Source organism: Syngnathus floridae, chromosome 8 (genome assembly GCF_059516105.1).
Source record: "Syngnathus floridae isolate MCC-2025c chromosome 8, RoL_Sflo_1.0, whole genome shotgun sequence".
NCBI lineage: Eukaryota > Metazoa > Chordata > Actinopteri > Syngnathiformes > Syngnathidae > Syngnathus > Syngnathus floridae.
In genome coordinates this window covers 13,039,473-13,061,640 of record NC_142420.1, presented here as the reverse complement: position 1 = coordinate 13,061,640, position 22,168 = coordinate 13,039,473, and the positions used below count along the sequence as shown (strand labels likewise).

The window sequence follows — 22,168 nt, the reverse complement described above, 5'->3', positions numbered from 1 at the left end:
AAAAGAAAATTTCTGGAGTCCTACTTAAAATATGGATTTATCGGCACAGGTGACTCTGACGCGCCAAGCCCACCCTGCATAATATGGGGCGACAGGCTAGCTAACGAGGCAATGAAGCCTTCAAAACTGCTTCGGCAACTTAAGACCAAGCATCCTGCATTTAAGGACAAACCTTAACCACTTCGGGTGTCATTGTCTCCGATTACGCCTAGATGGGGCCGGCCCGTTTCTGAGAAACAAGCTCAGTGCTCCCACTAATTCAACGTAATGTTGAGTTTTATTTTTATGTCGTTTATACTTGTTTTTATGCCAGTCGTATCATTTTATTTTATCGTATTTATATATTTATTATAAATGTACTATTTATTTATATAAATGTATTATTTATCTACAAACCGGATTCGATTTGAAGTTGGTACATTGTGTAAAATGTAAATAAAAACAAAATACAATGATTTGAAAATCCTTTTCAACCTATTTTAAATTGAATACACTACAAAGACAACATATTTAATGCTCAAACTAATAAACTTTATTTTATTTTTCAAATAACAATTAACTTAGAATTTCATGGCTGCAACACATGCAGTAGAAGTTGGGGAAGGGCATGTTTACCACTTTGTCACATCACCTTTCCTTCTAATAGCACTCAATAAACGTTTTGGAAGAGAGGAGACTAATTCTCTTAGCTTCTCATGTGGAATTATTTCCCATTCTTGCTTGATGAACTGCTTCAGTTGTTCAACAGTCCGGTGTCTTCCCTGTCGTATTTTACACTTCATAATGCGCTACACATTTTCAATGGGAGACAGGTCTGGACTACAAGCAGGCCAGGAGAGAACCTAGACTCTTTTACTTCAATGCCACGCTGTTGTAACACGTGCAGAATGTGGCCTGGCATTATCTTGCTGAAATAAGCAGCGGCGTCCATGAAAAAGACGTCGCTTGGATGGCAGCATATGTTGCTCCAAAATCTGTATGTACTTTTCAGCATTTATGTTGCCTACACAGAAATGTAAGTCACCCATGCCATGAGAACAAATGCACCCCCATACCATCACAGATGCTGGCTTTTGAACTTTGCGTTGATGACATTCCCAATGGTCCGCTTCCTCTTTGGTCTGGAGGACATGACGTCCAGTGTTTCCAAAAAAAATTTGAAAAGTGGACTCATCAGGCCACAAAACACTATTCCATTGTGCATCAGTCCATTTTACATGAGCTCAGGCCCAGAGAACCCGGCCGCGTTTCTGGATGTTGTTCATAAACGGCTTTTGCTTTGCATGGTAGAGTTTTAACCCGCACTTACTGACGTAGTGACGAACTGTATTTACTGACAGTGGTTTTCTGAAGTTTTCCTGAGCCCATTTGGTGATATCCTTTACACACTCATATCGTTTTTTAAGGCACTGCCGTCTGAGGGATCAAAGGTCACGGTTATTCAGTCTTGGTTTCCGGCCTTGGCGTTTACGTGCAGTGATTTCACGAGATTCTCTGAACCTTTTGATGATATTATGGACCGTAGATGTTGAAATCCCTAAATTCCTTGCAATTTTGCTTTGAGAAATGTTGTTCTTAAACTGTTCAACTATTTTCTCACCCAGTTGTGGAGAAAGTGGTGAACCTCGCCTCATCCTTGCTTGTGAATGACTGAGCATGTTTGGGGAGGCTCCTTTTATACCCAATCATGGTACTCACCTGTCCCAATCAGCCTGATCACATGTGGGATGTTCCAAATAGGTGTTTGATGAGCTTTTTTCAGCTTTCTCAGTATTTTTTGCCACCTTTCCCAACTTCTACTGGACGTGTTGCAGCCATGAAATTCTACGTTAATTATTATTTGGTAAAAACAATTAAGTTTATCAGTTTGAACATTAAATATGTTGTCTTTGTAGTGTATTCAATTGAATATGGGTTGAGAAGGATTTTCAAATCATTGTACAGTGGAGCCTCGGTTTTCGAACGTCCCAGTTCTCGAACAAATCGATATTCGAACAAAAAATTTGAAATTTTTTTGCTTCGGATGTCGAACGAAATTTCGGTTGTCAAACCTCGCGAGATGAGCCGAGAGGACCGGCATGCCAACTGACTCCGTTCGTTATTACATTCTCATTACTCTGAGGATTGCATCAACTCTAATCATGCCTCCAAAGGAAGCAAGTGGGAGCAGTAAAGCTGATCGTGGCGAAAAGAGGAAAGTAGTGCGCAAAACGGTTGAATTTAAAAAATAATTAATTGCAAAATATGTCCGGTGTGCGTGTGTCAGAGTTGGCGCGGGAGTTTTGCATGATCCTGAAAACCAAAGACGCTCTTAAAGGAAGTGATGTTGCGAGAGGGGTGACTGTGCTTACGTTTTTTAAATTAAGAAAACGTTTTTGCTGTTTTCTTTCACATGATCTTTGAAATGTTGTCTTTCATTGTGTTGGATTTTGTCCACAATTTAGGGAGTGCGCTATCTGCGCCTCACGGCAAAAGCTATTGCCAATCACCTGTTATCCAAATTACTCACTGCGTACTCGTTTGATTTCTTTCTAGGAAAATGCTAAGACACTGAAGCAGAAATTAGACTTACACAGGTTGGTTGAGTTCAATCACAATTCTTGTTAAGAAAGCTCTGTTTTCAGGAAAGTACAATACAGCGCTGGGCCCTTCGTGCGACCATGCTCAAGAGCAGAAAGTCTCCATTCAGAAAGGCAACGTTCAAGGTTCTTTGGTCAGCTTATATTCAGTTGCACATTGTGGGCCGAGTTTGATGGGTGATGAGTCTTTGGGGTGGGGCAAGTTCGCAGCAGAGTTTGATTCCATGGGAGTGGGTGCTGGTTTGGTGAGAGCTGGTTCCGTGGGGTTGGGTGCTGATTATGGGTGATTCGATGTGTGTGGAGGCTGTTTTTTTCCATCCCATCTTTCGGCCTTGGAGATCACCTTGGCTGTTTTCCTCCTGGCGTTCTCCCTCTGGCACCTCTGCTGGTTTTATCTCCAAATGACCTTCCTGTAAACATTCTTCTTCAATCTTGCACATACACTGTCGCACCTTATCCATTCATCATTCTTTCAATTTTGTCATTTTGTACGGAATTATGTGAGCTTTTGGCTGTGACATCATCAATTTATTGATGTTCCCTGACTATGCAAAGTTTGTACTCACCACTTACCATGTTTTTCTTTGTTTGTTCTTTTGATACTCTATGTACTTGCTTACGTCATCATATTCTTAGATTAATCATGCTTTCAACCATATCTTTTCTTTGTTAGGCAAAATATTTTCCTCTGTCCAGAATGTTCAGTAGTACCGTAATTTCCGGACTATAAGTCGCGTTTTTTTTCATAGTTTGGGTGGGGGCGGCGACTTATACCCAGGAGCGACTTATATATGTTTTTTTCACAAATTTTTACTTGATCATGAAGACATCACTTACTTACAAGTATAGTTGACCACTTCCCAGGTTATTTTTAGTATAGTTGATCACTTCACATGCTTTTATGTCTTTATCTTGAACATATTCAAAACATAAAAAATAGAGAAAACATCAAATAAAGCAATTAACACTTTAAAGCACCATATCCAAGTCCACTGTCTGCTGTATGTACACTTGCTCCATTTTTGCTCCTCTTAAATTTATTATTATTATTTATTATTATTTGTTTATTTATCATTTATTCAACACTCTTATGTATTCATTGTTTGTGCCTTCTTGGGGTTTTTTTGTGTTGCTTGTATGCATATGTGTACTATCTCACCGAGGGATAGTGGAAACGTAATTTCAATCTCTTTGTGTGTCTTAGTATATAAAAAAAAAAAAAAAATCGACGATAAAGCAGACTTTGACTTTGATAAAACAACCCCAAAAAATTATATTTTCAGACGAAACTGGATGAGGGCGCTCTAAATCTCACCGTTGGCCGTGACTCATCAACTGGGTGGGCTTAAAAGAAATCACTGTGGACTTCAGAAAGAAACAACCAACACACATCCCACTCATCATCAACGGCAGTGCAGTAGAGTCTGTGAAGAGCACAAAGTTCCTGGGAGTGCACATCACTGATGACCTCTCATGGACTACCAACATCACTGCGCTGGTCAAGAAGGCGCAGACACGACTCCACTTCCTCAGAAGGATGAGAAGAGCCGACCTCCCCACCTCTGCACTCACCACCTTCTACAGAGGTGCTATTGAGAGCATCCTGACCAGCAGCGTCTCTGTTTGGCATGGCAGCTGCCTAGCTGCAGACAAAAAGGCGCTGCAAAGGGTGGTGAGGACAGCAGAAAAGATCATCAGGTCACCCCTTCCAGCCATTCAGGAACTGTACACTTCACACTGTTCCAAGAGGGCAATGAACATCATCAAAGACACTACTCATCCTGCACACAGACTGTTCTCCCTTCTACCATCAGGGAAGCGGTACCGCAACCTGCGGTCCCGCACAAGCAGACTGAGCAACAGCTTCTTTCCTCAAGCCATCAGACTCATGAACACACTGAGGAAAACCATTTGAACATTCCAAGTCACCATGCCACTTGGCACTTTACTCTTGCACCTTATATACAGATTTACACTTTTTCACTTTACTTCTATGACCACTGATTGTACTTCTGCTGCTGTGTATGTATGTGTGTGTGTGGGGGGGGGGGGGTTGTGTGTTATGTCTGTATTATGTCAATACTCTTATTACACACCGTGTGTGTGCGTGTGTGTGAATGTGAGAGAGAGTATTTTATTGTTTAGTATTGCACATGTTTTATCAGCATGTTAGTGTTTGAATGACTGCAATGTGTAAGTGTGCATTGTCTGTGTTTATGTTGTGAATGAATATGTCAGAGAAAGAATTGTAAATTCAGTATGGGTAAGTTAGCTGTGTGTGTGTGTGTGTGTGTTGTGTGTATGTGTGTGTGAGTAAGAAAGAGATTTATGTCAATGTCTTATTTAAATGTTTTTAGTTAAACTGCACATTGGAGACTGGTCAAACGCAATTTCAAACTTCTGTGGTAACCCTGTTACATAGGATTTTTGACAATAAAGTAAACTTGAACTTGAACTTGAACTTAAGAAAAATGGCACCAAAAAGAAACTCATATTTTGCAGGTTACAAACTTCAAGTTGTAAAATATGCAGCTGAAAACAGTAATCGAGCAGCAGAAAGAAAGTTTGGAGAACCGTGATGTACCAATGGATTACTATTTCAAGTGACGTCAGTAGCGCGGCGCGGCGGTTGTTTACATACAAACGTGCCCACATAAGGACTACCGGCATCATTAGCGGTGATCATTTCTAAGTGACACGGAGGACAAAGAGTTTGAAGGAATTAAGGATTTGGAGTGACATAGAAGGATTGAAAAACTATTATGGCTTTTACGCACGCCCGGTCCTACTCTACTGAGTCGGGTGCCGGCGCTCGGCCGAGTGGCTGTCCGCGAACGGTGCGCGGGGCTCGGACATGGCCATTATGCACGCCCGGTCTGTCTGGAAGTCCACGCCGCCACACGCTTGGAAGTTTGTTTTGTTTAATAAAGAGCCGTTTACCAAACCCACGTAGATCTGTGGAATAAAGACGAGGCTGACGTCAGGGCGCACGCGCGGCGATGTTGACAAAGGACGAGGAATTTGATCGATGGATTTAATGGAATTAAAGTGCACGGATGGTTTGATAATATTATTGGCTTGTATTATAGTTATTTGAAATATAGTTTATCTATCGTTATATGAGCCTGTGGAATATTTTGAAGTGCAAGCGCCCTCAGCCGTGCGCACCCATTGTTGACAAAGAACGATCGATGGATTTAATGAATTGGAGTGACACTGATGGTTTTATAAACATGTTATTCATGTAATAGTTGTCCTTAATCACTCTATATGTTACGTCAGGCCCGTTCTCAGCTCTTTGTTTGTGTTTGTCACGTTAGCATACCTATCGTTTAGCTTGTTGTTGCTATTTAATGAATTGGAGTGACACCGATGGTTTTATAAACATGTTATTCATGTAATAGTTGTCCTTAATCACTCTATATGTTACGTCAGGCCCGTTCTCAGCTCTTTGTTTGAGTTTGTCACGTTAGCATACCTATCGATTAGCCTGTTGTTGCTATTTAATGAATTGGAGTGACACCGATGACTTATAAACATGTTATTCATGTAATAGTTGTCCTTAATCACTCTATATGTTACGTCAGGCCCGTTCTCAGCTCTTTGTTGGAGTTTGTCACGTTAGCATACCTATTGTTTAGCCTGTTGTTGCTATTTAATGAATTGGAGTGACACTGATGGTTTTATAAACATGTTATTCATGTAATAGTTGTCCTTAATCACTCTATATGTTACGTCAGGCCCGTTCTCAGCTCTTTGTTTGTGTTTGTCACGTTAGCATACCTATCGTTTAGCCTGTTGTTGCTATCGTTTAGCCTGTTGTTGCTCGTTCTTGACTGTTTTTGGTGTGGGATTTTGTCGAATAAATTGCCCCCAAAATGCGATTTATACTCCGGAGCGATTTATATATGTTTTTCACTTTTTGGGGCATTTTATGGCTGGTGTGACTTATACTCCGGAGCGACTTATAGTCCGGAAAATACGGTAATCGAAAACTGGCGTCTAGCATTAGTCAAAACATAAGATACAATCAAGTACTGAACATTTTTAGACGACTTTGGCAGTGTCCGTGATTTAGAAAATCATCAGGCATGCATTAAACAGTTCCTTAAGGGTCATTAAGCTATTCAGGCAATATATCAAAAAACATTAGTTATTTCAAAGTGCTCAGAAATATATATCAGATCATAAAGTTTTAAAAACCTTTCTCATTACCAAAAATGTCTAGTTATGTCTTCTTTATTGATTTGGTGTGTAGGTATAATTATATGCTTAAAATGTTTCTTTTATTGATTTAATATGTGAATATACTTGTCTGCTTATGTACTTTATTCAATGAGGTTTGAGCATATCTGTTTTTGTAGCTAGGCAGGACTTTTTGTATTTTGACCCCATTCCTTCAATTGGTAAAAATAAAAAAAAATGTTTTAATGTGCTTTTTTTCCCCTCACAATTTAAAAAGATATCTTTTACTATTAGAATGAAACACACAAGCGAGTTGCTACAGATAGGGCAATACATTCCCCAGCCTAGCCTACTCTATTAATTCAGTTTATTATTTATATAATTTATTTATACATTACCTACTCACTTATTTATGCAGTTTATGGTGTAAAATGAAAAAATGCTTTGAAAAAGCGTTTTTTTTTTTGTTTTGAACGGATTATTTTTTTGTCCATTATTTGTAACGGGCAAACATGATTCGGAATTCGAATCATTCACTTCTCGAACAGCCTTCTGGAATGGATTGTGGTCCAAAACCGAGGCTCCACTGTATTTTGTTTTTATTTACATTTTACACAATTTCCCAACTTCAACCGAATCCGGTCCGCGAATATATTTCTTACACGTAACTGGTCCGTGGCACATAAAAGGTTGGGGACCACTGTTCTACATTATTCACCTCTATTTCTTTATTTATTCACTGATTCACACAATTACCATTTCAACACATTCAAAGAATACATGCTATTAAGAGCTACATCATCTGCAAAAAGCAGAGATGTGATGCTGAGGTCACCTAACCGGACACCCTCAATGCCTCGGCTGCACAGAAAAATTCTGTCCATCAAGTCAAGTTCATTTGTATAGCCCTAAATCACAAGCAGTCTCAAATGACTTCATATAGACAAACAATTGACAATTATTCTCAAAGCATCCCCTTATCTTAAGCTCCCAAAAGGGCAAGTAAAACTCAAACAAACTCTACCAAGGAAAAAATTAGAAACCTTGAGAAGGGACCACAGATGGAAGGATCCCCCTTTCAGGATCACCAAGCTGCAATGGATGCGGAGAGGGCACATAAAATACGTAATATGAAAATCAATTAAATGGATGTCCAAGTCAAAGCGAAGAGCTGCCGTAGGTGCCCTTGATTGTCCTGGCAGTGTCTTTGAGGAGGGTAAGCTGCGGTTCCCTCATCTTGAATTGGTCCACGAGAATCCAGATAGCCCCTGTCAGCTTGGGTGTCACCTAACCACCTCCCCAGCCGGTGGAGGGAGTGGGGATGGGGAGAGGGAGCAAAAACAAACTCCAGCCGAATCGGCCACTACAGGTTACTTAAAGGCCATGTCATAGAAATGTGTCTTTCAACGTGTCTTAAATGTTTCTACTGAGGTAGCAGCAGAGATGGGACCAAGTCACACATGTGCAAGTCTCAAGTAGGTCTCAAGTCTTAACTTGCAAGTCTCAAGTAAGTCCCAAGTCATTTTTTTCTTGGGCAAGTCAAGTCAAGTCAAGTCCTTAAATAGGTCAAGTCCAAGTCAAGTTAACTGTAGTTTTTATTTATTAACTTGCTCCATATTAAATGATATTTACTTAATTCAGTTTCATCATCATATTCATTGCATTAAAGCTATATATACACACCTATTTAGATAAATGAAAAGCACTTACTTGGCAGAATGGCTCTTCAAATGACGGACAAAGTTTGAAGTTGTCGTCTGGCTGTCCGAAATGTTTTTGTTGCATATCTCGCACTGTGCTGTCCGTCTTTTGCCGTCATAAAAGTAATTGCGATAGCCGAAGGTGGTGACCTGGGTCTGGAAAAGGGACAACCGTATATCCATCCATCCATCCATCCATCCATCCATCCATCCATCCATCCATCCATCCATCCATCCATCCATCCATCCATCCATCCAGCCAGCCAGCCAGCCAGCCAACCGTCCATCCATCCATCCATCCATCCATCCATCCATCCATCCATCCATCCATCCATCCATCCATCCATCCATCCATCCGTCCATCTGTCCATCCATCCATCCATCCATCCATCCATCCATCCATCCATCCATCCATCCATCCATCCATTTTCTGTACCACTTGTCCCCACGGGGGTCGCGGGCGTGCTGGAGCCTATTCCAGCAGTCATCGGGCAGTCGGTCGGGGACACCCTGAACTAGTTGCCAGCCAATCGCAGGGCACACAGAAACGAACAACCAACCGCGCTCGCACTCACACCTATGGGCAATTTGGAGTGCTCAAGCCGCCTACCAAGCATGTTTTGGGGATGTGGGAGGAAACCGGAGTACCCGGAGAAAACCCACGAGGGAACGGGGAGAACATGCAAACTGCACACAGTGAGGGCCAGAGAAGGAATCGAAGCCACACCCTCCTAATTGTGAGGCGGACATACTAACCAGTGTGTCACCATGCTGCCCATATATATATATATACACTGCTCAAAAAAATTAAAGGAACACTTTGAAAACACATCAGATTTCAATGGTGACATTTTTTTTAGGGGGACATCTATACTGATATGGAAAGTTTAATGTCTCAGGAACAAAAGGATGCCACATCTTTTGATGGAAATAAAGGTTTTCAGCCTACAGAGGCCTCAGTATACAGACACCCCAAAAATCTAAGTGAAAAAAATGATATGGCAGGCTCGTCCATTTTGCCTAAATTCAATTTCTGCAACTCAAAATTATTTTCAATTTCTTGTGTGGCCCCCACGAGCTTGTATGCATGCTTCACAACGTCGCGGATGGTGTCTTGTGAAATGTCGTCCCAGATCTGTCTAAGGGCATCAGTGAGCTCCTGTAAAGTCTGAGGAGCAACCTGGCGGCGTATGATGGACCGAAACATTATGTCCCAGAGGTGTTCTATCGGGTTTAGATCAGGTGATCGTGAGGGCCATTCAATTGTGTCAATTCCTTCATCCTCCAGATACTGTCTGCATACTCTTGCCACAACAGGCCAGGCATTTTTTTGGATCAGGAGGAACCCAGGACCTACTGTACCAGCGTAGGGTCTGACCATGGGTGCAAGGATTTCATCCCGATACCCAATGGCAGTCAGACTGCCGTTCTCTAGCCTCGAGAGGTCTTTTCGTCCCTCCATGGAAATGCCTCCCCAGACCATCACTGACCCACCACCAAACCGGTCATGCTGAATGATGTTGCAGGCAGCATAGCGCTCTCCTTGGCTTCTCCAGACCCTTTCACGTCTATCACAAGTGCTCAGGGTAAACCTGCTCTCATCTGTGAAAAGCACAGGGCGCCAGTGGCGGACTTGCCAATTCTGGTATTCTATGGCAAATGCCAATCGAGCTCCACAGTGCTGAGCATGAGCACAGGAAACACTAAAGGACCTCGTGCCCTGAGGCCACCCTCGTGAAGTCTCTTTCTGACTGTTTGGGCAGAGACATTTACACCAGTAGCCTGCTGGAGGTCATTCTGTAGGGCTTGGTCAGTGCTCAGCCTGTTCCTCCTTGCACAAAGCAGCAGATATCGGTTTCTGCTGATGGAATGAGGACGGTCTACGGCCCTGTCCAGCTCTCCTCGAGTAACTGCCTGTCTCCTGGAATATCCTCCATGCTCTGGAGATTGTACTGGGAGACACATCAAATCTTCTTGCAACAGCACGCATATGGATGTGCCATCCTGGAGGAGTTGGACAATCTAAGCAACTTGAGGAGGGTTAAGAAATCGCCTCATACTCCCAGTCGTGATAATGACTCTAGCTAAAGCCAACACTTGTGGAAAGACAGTTAAAAAAGATCAAGAGGGAGGAATTTGAAATAGCCTCCACCTGCAAAATCAGTCCTGTTTTTGGGACCATCTCGCCAATGCAGCTGAAACTGATTAACAACCCCCTCTGCCACGTACCTGACCAAAACCTTATCAGAAAAGTCTAATTGGATTCATGCCATACCCTGATAAAAACTGTTTCTTTAATTTTTTTGAGCAGTGTATATATACACTGTATATATATGTATATATGTATATATATATATATACACTTATATATATATATATATATATATATATATATATATACACTTTTTTCTTTCAAATATATGTTATATATGTTTATATAAATATACATATTATATACATAGTATATATATTTATATGAACATATATAACATGTATTTAAAAGAAAAAAAAGAGACATAAAGCAATGTTGCGAGATGCACTCAAAGCATCAGATTTTGTAGCATCAGCGAAGTAGCAAATGCAGATAAGACCAGTGATGCTGTTTTATGCCTTCCCTGATTTAAACTGTGTCCCGGCACTTCTCACCATCCGAACAGAGTCGGTAATTGTTGTGTGATTAAATTTTATATGGTTGTTGACACATTAATAATGAACATCCACTACTCTCAAGGCCCACAGACACGTGCCCATTCTGTCTTTTGAGTTTTCCACATTTCCCTACCTCATTTTAACATTGTTTTGCATTTTTTCTTATTGTTCTTATGATGCCAGAATGAGGACATGCTCACAGCTATCTACTCCCACTCCTTCACCTCAGGGAGCTTTTAAGGAGTACTGTTGCTGTGCCTTCACTTCAAGCAAAGAGGTACTCCTTTTCTTAAGCACACTTGAAATATACTTAGGTTCATCATTTTAAATGTAATATAATGTTTCAATGTTTAGACGAAAGATACACAAACAACTGAAACTTATTAAAAGTAACCATTTGAACTTAGCCCATTTAACAAGTTTGACGTTTAAATTTCATTCTCTGATGTTTTTTGCTCGTTTGATTTTTATGTAACTCATTCACATTGAACTAAATGGGAAATATATATTTAGGTTTTGTCATTATGAGTTCTATTAATGACATTTACTGGTCTTTGCTTTTGAATACAATGTTCCCTTGACTTACAAGTCATGTTGTAGTTCAGGAGTAACAAATAACTCCCCGTAAGTTCATATACATAGAATACTGAATGCTTAGCTGTCAGGCTAGTTTCTTAGCTCAATGGTCAGCACTCTACTCTCCCACGCCAGTGATGGTGGTGGTGGACATTGGTATTGGTCCTGAAACCGTACTTTTAGTAAAATTATAATAGTAATACAAGTTATAGGTAAAAAATGCTTCTGTTGCGCTGCCTGCCGTCTTTAGACTTTGTTGTTCAGAAACACGTGGCATAACATGGCGAAAGTAACCAGTGTTCAGCAAATCCATCCATCCATTTTCTGTACCGCTTGTCCCCACTGGTGTCGCGGACGTGCTGGAGCCTATTCCAGCAGTCATCGGGCAGTCCGCGGGGGACACCCTGAACTGCTTAACACCCAATCACAGGGTACACAGAGACGAAAAACCATTCGCACTCGCACCTACAGGCAATTTGGAGTGCTCAATCAGCCAACCAAGGGCAATTTGGAGTGCTCAATCGGCCTACGTAGCATGTTTTGGGACGTGGGAGGAAACCGAAGTGCTCGGTAAAAACCCATGCAGGCACAGGGAGAACATGCAAACTCCACACAGGGAGGGCTGACGGTGGAATCGAACCCGCACCCTCTGAACTGTGAGGCGGACGTGCTAACCAGTACGACACCATGCCGCCTGTTGGGCAAATTCCTTCCAAAATGTAATTACCGTATTTTTCGGATTAAAAGTCGCTCCGGAATATAGGTCGCATTAGCCATAAAATACACAATAACGTGAAAAAAAACATATATAAGTCGCTCCGGAGTATAAGTCACATTTTGGGGGAAATTTATTCGACAAAACCCAACACCAAGAACAGACGAGCAACAACAGGCTAAACGATAGGTATGCTAACGTGACAAACACGAACGAAGAGCTGAGAACGGGCCTGACGTAACATTCAGAGTTATTCAAATAACTATTACATATATAACACGTTTATAAAACCTTCTTTGTCACTCCAATTCATTAAATCCATCGATCGTCCTTTATGTCAACAATGGGCGCGCGCCACTGACGGCGCTTGCACTTCAAAATATTCCACAGGCCCATATAACGATATATAAATTATATATCAAGTAACTATTATATAAGCAATAATATTATCAAACCATCTGTGTCATTCCAAATCATTAAATCCATCGATCAAATTCCTCGTCCTTTGTCAACAACGCCGCACGTGCGCCCTGACGTCAGCCTCGTCGTTATTCCCCAGATCTAGTATATAACTATATTGTAGCATTAACAAAGTACAAGGAAAGACATGGGTTTGGTAAACGGCTCTTTATTTAACAAAACAAGAGTTCAACGAGCCAACAACTACTGAACTGTAACGATAAAAACATATACAAGTCGCTACACAAAATAAAATATATCAAATAACTACCATAATTTCCGGACTATAAGTCGCGGTTTTTTTCATAGTTTGGGTGGGGGGGCGACTTATACTCAGGAGCGACTTATATATGGTTTTTTTTTCACAAATTTTTACTTGATCATTAAGACATCACTTAAAAGTATAGTTGACCACTTCCCATGTTATTTTCAGGATAGTTGATCACTTAACATGCTTTTATATCTTTATCTTGAACATATTCAAAACATAAAAAATAGAGAAAACATCAAAGCAATTAACACTTTAAAGCACCATACCCAAGTCCACTGTCTGTTTGCTCCTCTTATATTTATTATTATTATTTATTATTATTTGTTTATTTATCATTTATTCAACGCTCTTATTTATTCATTGTTTATGCCTTCTTGGGTTTTTTTGTGTTGCTTGTATGGATATGTGTACTATCTCACCGAGGGATAGTGGGAACGTAATTTCAATCTCTTTGTGTGTCTTGGTATATAAAAAAAAAATCGACAATAAAGCAGACTTTGTCTTTGATAAAACAACCAAATAAACAAAACAAAAAACTCCATTTAAAAAAATATATATTTTCAGACGAAACTGGATGAGGGCGCTTTAAATTTCACCGTTGGCCGTGACTCATCAACTGGGTGGGCTTAAGAAAAATGGCACCAAAAAGAAAGTCATATTTTGCAAGTTACAAACTTCAAGTTGTAAAATATGCAGCTGAAAACAGTAATCGAGCAGCAGAAAAAAAGTTTGGAGAACCGTGATGTACCAATGGATTACTATTTCAAGTGACGTCAGTGGCACCGCGCGGCGCGACCCACGTAAGGACTTCCGGCATCATTAGCGGTGATCATTTCTAAGTGACACGGAGGACAAAGAGTTTAAAGGAATTAAGGATTTGGAGTGACATAGAAGGTTTGAAAAACTATTATGGCTTTTACGCACGCCCGGTCCTACTCTACTGAGTCGGGGGCCGGCGCTCGGTCGAGTGGCTGTCCGCGAACGGTGCATGGGGCTCGGACATGACCATTACGCACCCCCGGTCCTCTGCCATGGAGCTATCGTCTCTGGAAGTCCACGCCGCCACACGCTTGGAAGTTTGTTTTGTGGAATAAAGAGCCGTTTACCAAACCTACGTCTATCCTTGTACTTTGTTAACGCTACAATATAGTTATATACTAGATCTGTGGAATAAAGACGAGGCTGACGTCAGGGCGCACGCGCGGCGATGTTGACAAAGGACGAGGAATTTGATCGATGGATTTAATGGATTTAAAGTGCACGGATGGTTTGATAATATTATTGCTTATATTATAGTTATTTGAAATATATTTTATCTATCGTTATATGAGCCTGTGGAATATTGTGCAAGCGCCCTCAGCCACGCGCAGCCATTGTTGACAAAGAACGATCGATGGATTTAATGAATTGGGGTGACACCGATGGTTTTATAAACATGTTATTTATGTAATGGTTATCCTAAATCACTCTATATGTTACGTCAGGCCCGTTCTCAGCTCCTCATTTGTGTTTGTCACGTTAGCATACCTATCGTTTAGCCTGTTGCTATCGTATCGAATGATCGATGGATTTAATGAATTGGAGTGACACCAATGGTTTTATAAACCTGTTATTCATGTAATAGTTGTCCTTAATCACTCTATATGTTACATCAGGCCCGTTCTCAGCTCTTTGTTTGTGTTTGTCACGTTAGCATACCTATCGTTTAGCCTGTTGTTGCTATCGTTTAGCCTGTTGTTGCTCATTCATGACTGTTTTTGGTGTGGGATTTTGTCGAATAAATTGCCCCCCAAAATGCGACTTATACTCCGGAGCGACTTATATATGTTTTTTTTCACTTTTGGGGCATTTTATGGCTGGTGCGACTTATACTCCGGAGCGACTTATAGTCCGGAAAATACGGTATAATACAAATAGTTCACCGCCACACGGTCCCAAGCACCGGCGTGGACTTCCAGGCGTGTGGTGGCGTGAACTTCCATCCGCGGAGGTGGCACTTCCAGCCATGGAGGTGGAAAAGAGCTCCATAGAATAGGACCAAGCGTGCGGAATGGCCATGTCCGAGCCCCATCCACCGTCTCCGGACAGCCACCCGGCCGAGCACCAGCCCCCAACTTCCTTCCACGGAGGTGAAAGAAAGCTCCGTAGAGTAGGACAGGGCGTGCGTAGAAGCCACAATAGTTTTTCAAACCTTCTGTGTCACTCCAAATTATTAAATCCTTCAAACTCTTCGTCCTCCGTGTCACTTACAAACAAAGCCGCTAATGATGCCGGTAGTACGTGGGGCCCTTCGTCATCTTCGTCATCCCGTGATCAAATTTTTGTCCCTTATGTAAACAACTGCCGCGCCGCGCTGCTGACGTCACTTGAAATTCAAATTACAGTAATCCCTTGCTACATCACGGTTCGTTTATCGCGGTTTCACTTTTTCTTTTTTATTTTGAAAATTTAGGAAAAAATTCACCAATATGTCGTTCCTCAGTATAAGTCGCCCCCCCACCCAAACTAAGAAAAAATCGTGACTTATAGTCCGAAAAATACGGTACTTACAGTACCTTTCCAAAAAAGTAATTCATAAATACAATTAGTAACCAGGGTTTTCAAAAACGTTCAATGATGTAAAAGAATTCAGATTATCACTGTGAATACAGTTCAATGATGTTAAAGAATTTAGATTTTTCAGTGTGAAGACAGCTACATAGACTAGAACAGCATAGACCAATACTTCAGGTTGCAGACCAGGAAACGTGCAAGTAACATCTCTATAGACACTTCTCACCCAGGTTGGAGTCTGTTTGAATTATCCCCTCCGGACGGCGTTATAGAGCTCTGTACGCCAAAACCAGCAGACACAGAGCCCAGCCTGTTGCTCTGATGAACTCACACCACTCTTAGAGTCTCAGAGTCATTGCTGTGCAATAACATCCTGCTCTCCACACCTTTTTTGAATTGTCTACACTGTTTGTACTGTGTCCTCTCTGCATCCATGGCAGGCTGGTCATCCTGGAAGAGGGACCCTCCCATCTGTGGTCTCTTCTCAAGGTTTCTCATTTCCCCTAGCTGGAGTTTTGAGTTTTTCCTTGCCCTCCTGGGAGTTTAAGATCAGGGGATGTTTGAGAATATTTGTTATTTTTCACATGTCCTGAGTGTTGTAAAAACTCTTGAATCTTGAATTTAACAAAATATTTATTGAACAATTTAAAATAAACATTAAATAAATAATAAATAGTCACGCAACTTAGAGACAATCAACGGGACGCGCACACTGCAGACTTTTCCATTTTTTTACGGCAAAACTCCTCTGATGGGAGAAAAAAGTTACATCATGGAGAGGTCGACAATTCCCTACATGGTAATGTAAACAATGTTGCGTCTTCAGACAGTCAAACAGTTGAAAAATGAACGAAGGAAAAAGTAAAAACATACCTGAAGCCTTTCCTTGTTTTGTTTTATCCCGGTATAAGTACAAAGTAAAAACATACCTGAAGCCTTTCCTTGTTTTGTTTTATCCCGGGATAATTACAAAGAAGTATTGTACAGCTAGAGACGACCATAGACGACGACGATGATCATTATTTTGTTTTTGTATCGTCATTGTCACGTGACAGATTCCTTGAAGCTGATTGGCTTACGTAAGGCGTAGCGAGTCAAAAGTTGCAGAGGCAGAATGAGCGTTTTGCGTTGCGCGTCGACGTGTCCCAAGCAGCTTAAGTAACATGTCAAATTTCACTGTTAGTAACGGCGTTATAGCAATTGACGTTATAGCGTTATAGCAATTGACGAAGTAATTGAGCAGATTATCTGTTACTGGAAATCTATAACAGCGTTAGTAAGGCCGTTCCTTCTAACGCACCGAAAATGAAGACATGAAAAGCTTTCAATGATTTCAGCCTTTTCCACAAAGCTTTATTTATTTATTCATTCATTCATTCATTCATTCTTTCGTTTGTTCGTTCATTCGTTCGTTCATTTAACCTGTCGCAAAACTATGACTGCGCAATAGATATTCTGCCAGGTGCCACTCCACCTAAGGGTCGCCTGTACTCCCTGTCGGTCCCCGAGAGGCAAGCGATGGAGGACTATTTCAAGGACCCGGGATAATCCGTCCCTCCTCCTCACCGGCCGGAACCGAATTCTTCTTTGTGGGGAAGGGCGGCACGCTCCATGCTTGCATAGACTATCAAGGTTTGAATGATATTACGGTGAAGAATCTTTACACCTTGCCCCTCCTGACCAGTTGCTGATCTCATTCCGTCTCAACTGATGCCTGAACGCCGCCAGCCCGACCAACCGCCCGTCCCAGACTACTGTATGTCTTAACGCTGTCATGTCATGTCACGTGCTGTGCTCCATGTCACCCAACCGGTAACATTCCACCACACTCTATTAGTCACAGCCATGCCCACTCATCTACTCAATCACCTGCACCTGTTTCTGCTCGTCAGCCAGCTCCTATTTAAACACCCACACACCAGTCATTTCTTTGTCAGTTTGTCCCCGAATGTCACCCGTTCATGCCTGCGCCTCGTACCTTGCTTGTTGTTCTGATTCCTAGTTGCCGACCTTGTTCCATACACTGACAGACTACGCCCGACCGCCGCCTGCTCTGACCAATCGTCCGTCCACCAATCAAGCCCAAACGTCACCTGCCCTGACCAATCACCCATTCACCGATCAGCCTGAACACCGCCAGCCCTGACCGACCAAACGCCCGACCACTGACCACGTCTTCACCTGGCTCTTTGATCACGCCGAGTCCGATCCCCCTCAGCCATGAATAAGCAGTATGCTGCATTTGGTCGTCCTGTCTATCTGTCTGCTGATACACCGGCCCTGACCGATCGCCCATCCCCGACCAGGTCGTCACCTGGCCCTCCGACCACGCTGCGTCCGATCTCTGGTTTGTTACATGCTTTAAAGTTGATTTTAAGGTTTTTTCTTAATTCTTAATGATTTTAATGTTTATTTTCCATTCACCACTTTGAATTGCTTTATGTACAAATTTAGGCATACAAATAAACGTGCCTTGCCTTAAAAACAGTTGGGCACAAAATTATCTTTTGTTGTCCTCGAAAGCCAGAGTGTTCAGGTGACACAAAGCCAATGGAGAAATACCAAAATAATGTGTCAGGGAGAAACACAAAATGCTTGATAAATTGTGTTAAATCAGCTGTCCCCTATGTGGTCACTGCAAAATCACAACAGGTGGACGTGGTGGTTACTGTCTCCCTCAACTTCTGACCCATTCTGTATATCTGCTCCTAAACCACTAAATCTGCCAGCTTTTCAGTTACGTAAAATCACCCACATCTGTACAGTGACTTGCTATTCCATGTGTGAAGAGCTCAACTTCTAATTTCTGAATAGAAGGATATATTTTTCCTCTGGATAGTGCTTGGGCATATCGTGTATTTTCTCTTGTGCTGTGTGAGAGCTGAAATTTTTAACACTTCTCACACAACAATTCTAAATCTGCAGTAACTGGTTCCTGGCTGGTGTGAAAATATTTTGGAGGAAAGAGAAAACAAGGGTATAAAACAGCATTCCAAAGGGGCACAGGAAGGCACAAGTTATTCTTTGGCCTAGAACAACAATGTCTGATTCCGGGACATTCAGTGCATATATTGTGTGTATGTGTGCGTGTATGTGTGTGCTTGTGTGTCAGAGCTGTATGGACAACAAGGAGCGACAGATGAGACAAAAGATGAGAGTAGGATATCACAATTGACACCATTGAGTTAACAACAAAATACTACATCCAGGCAACCCTACCACTACCCTTCCATGCACACACACGCGCACACACTCGTGCACACAAGCACATACACGCACGCACACATTGCTCTTTTATTATGCCTGCCGAGGCACTTTTCTTCTTTTGTGATATATACCATCATAGCACCCTGTTATTACCTTTGACTGTAATTTGCACCTCATCTCCAATCAAGTTTTTGCTTTCTGTAGGGAAGACACTTTTCAACAAATCCCAATTTACTACAGGCATACAGTCATGCCTGCCAGCGTAATCTATTTTGGCCTGGCTTTCCAGGATGTTCTCATGACATTTTTACCAGCTATAAAGGTCTGTGATGTTGCTAAAAAGCTGTCTGAACATTCGAATAGACCTTAAGTTGTTTATCGTCTGCTGGAAGATGAATGGTGGTCTCCCAGGTCAGTTATTACCTTTTGTGCAAGCATCCAAAGTGAATTAGACAATTTGTGGAGATAACACAAGAACTCAATCAGATAATTTGTGGTTTTCATTTTCTTTGTCCTTATTGTGGGTGAATTAGGTGTATAAGTCTTTCCATGACTCAGTGCTAGTTGTACCTTTCTATGGAATTTACGAGAGAATGCAAAATTAGTTGTGTTCCAGGGTAGACCAAAGTCTTCTCCTGGGAAAGAGGAAATTGAAGTCAAGTCACCGTCCAATTGTTGTCTCATTATTGTCTCATTATTGTCAATTTATATGTCAAGCCAACATTCATGTGTCACGGTAACCTAAATTTTTATCTATTATTGATTTCCTTTGTGAGCAGAATGATTGTATAGATTAAAACATTTGATGGGGGGAGGACATGCTATGTCTCTCATCTGGCCGAGAACGTCTTGGTCCCCCGGGATGAGCTGGATGAAGTAGCTGGGGAGAGGAAAGTCTGGGTCCCTCCTAAAGCTGCTGACCTCGCGACCCAACCCCGGATAAGCGGAAGATGGATGGAATTTTTTTTTTCTCCACACACTGTGATGCTTACTTAATATTTTTATGCCTGTACATTATCAAAAAATGTGATTGGGGGAAAAGCCAAATTTCTTTCCACACACTGTGATGCTCACTCAATATCTTTATGCATGTACACTATTTGTGGACATAGGGAAAAATGACTGATATGACCTTTCCTTTGGCCTTGACAGTGGTGGTCATTGACTGTGATGTACAATACAGTGAGTGAGAACTTATGGTCAGTGTTTATGAAATCAGCCTCCTAAAAAACTATTGCGACCAAGGATGTTTGGCAACATATGGAATATCAGTATTCGGATGATTTTTTTTATTTATCCCAAGACCTAAATTATAAACATAATGTAAAATACATTGTGGTCATTGTGTGTTCAAGTAGACAAATTGTGTAATCAATGTTGAAAAATGTAGATTTCCTCTTCAATTCATTTATTCTTTTCGAGTCAAGTCATCTGCTTTTATTTTTATAACTTCTGAATTCCAATCCTTTTTGCTTCCCCGGCACAACTCTAGTTAACTGTAACGGAAATAATGACAAGGTAAATCAGTCACACTGTCCTTTGCACCACTGACTGCGATAAGTGAGTGAAAATAACAGTTTACACTCCTTGCCATACATAACAATGGGTGTGTACATGTAAAATCACAATAGCAAAAATAATTTCATGTTTGCCACAATGCTTTGAGGCATGTCACATGGTGTATTAAGCATATTGTTAACATGCATTGTGTTTATATGGTCGAAAAGTACACTTGTAAGCTGAGTATTGAAACAATGAGAATGCTTAAAAAAAGGAAAAAAAGAAGCTTGCTTGCTTCTCTGGCCAGAGTAAGCAAAAATACCAAACAGCATTTATGTACCGTAATTTCCGGACTATAAGTCGCGGTTTATTTCATAGTTTGGGTGGGGGGGCGACTTATACTCAGGAGCGACTTATATACGTTTTTTTTCACAAATTTTTACTTGATCATTAAGACATCACTTACAAGTATAGCTGACCACTTCCCATGTTATTTTTAGTATAGTTGATCACTTCACATGCTTTTATATCTTTATCTTGAACATATTCAAAACATAAAAAATAGAGAAAACATCAAATAAAGCAATTAACACTTTAAAGCACCATATCCAAGTCCACTGTCTGCTGTATGTACACTTGCTCCATTTTTGCTCCTCTTATATGTATTATTATTATTTATTATTATTTGTTTATCTATCATTTATTCAACACTCTTATTTATTCATTGTTTGTGCCTTTTTTTTTTTTTGTGTTGCTTGTATGCATATGTGTACTATCTCACCGAGGGATAGTGGAAACGTAATTTCAATCTCTTTGTGTGTCTTAGTATATAAAAAAAAAAATCAACGATAAAGCAGACTTTGACTTTGATAAAACAACCAAAAAAATATATATTTTCAGACGAAACTGGATGAGGGCGCTCTAAATTTCACCGTTGGCCGTGACTCATCAACTGGGTGGGCTTAAGAAAAATGGCACCAAAAAGAAACTCATATTTTGCAGGTTACAAACTTCAAGTTGTAAAATATGCAGCTGAAAACAGTAATCGAGCAGCAGAAAGAAAGTTTGGAGAACCGTGATGTACCAATGGATTACTATTTCAAGTGACGTCAGTAGCGCGGCGCGGCGGTTGTTTACATACAAACGTGCCCACATAAGGACTACCGGCATCATTAGCGGTGATCATTTCTAAGTGACACGGAGGACAAAGAGTTTGAAGGAATTAAGGATTTGGAGTGACATAGAAGGTTTGAAAAACTATTATGGCTTTTACGCACGCCCGGTCCTACTCTACTGAGTCGGGTGCCGGCGCTCGGCCGAGTGGCTGTCCGCGAACGGTGCGCGGGGCTCGGACATGGCCATTACGCACGCCCGGTCTGTCTGGAAGTCCACGCCGCCACACGCTTGGAAGTTTGTTTTGTTTAATAAAGAGCCGTTTACCAAACCCACGTCTATCCTTGTACTTTGTTAACGCTACAATATAGTTATATAGTAGATCTGTGGAATAAAGACGAGGCTGACGTCAGGGCGCACGCGCGGCGATGTTGCCAAAGGACGAGGAATTTGATCGATGGATTTAATGGAATTAAAGTGCACGGATGGTTTGATAATATTATTAGCTTGTATTATCGTTATTTGAAATGTAGTTTATCTATCGTTATATGAGCCTGTGGAATATTTTGAAGTGCAAGCGCCCTCAGCCGTGCGCACCTATTGTTGACAAAGAACGATCGATTGATTTAATGAATTGGAGTGACACCGATGGTTTTATAAA

At 41.2% G+C, this 22,168-nt stretch overlaps 1 long non-coding RNA gene across 1 annotated transcript; it reads left to right on the top strand.

The window, feature by feature from the left end:
* The first annotated feature begins 11,297 nt into the window (after positions 1–11,297).
* LOC148394651 (uncharacterized) lies at positions 11,298–21,821 on the top strand. The gene is made up of 3 exons (XR_015859986.1): positions 11,298–11,390; positions 17,372–17,443; positions 17,690–21,821. It is a non-coding gene; the product is annotated as an uncharacterized LOC148394651 (long non-coding RNA).
* The last annotated feature ends 347 nt before the right edge of the window (positions 21,822–22,168 follow it).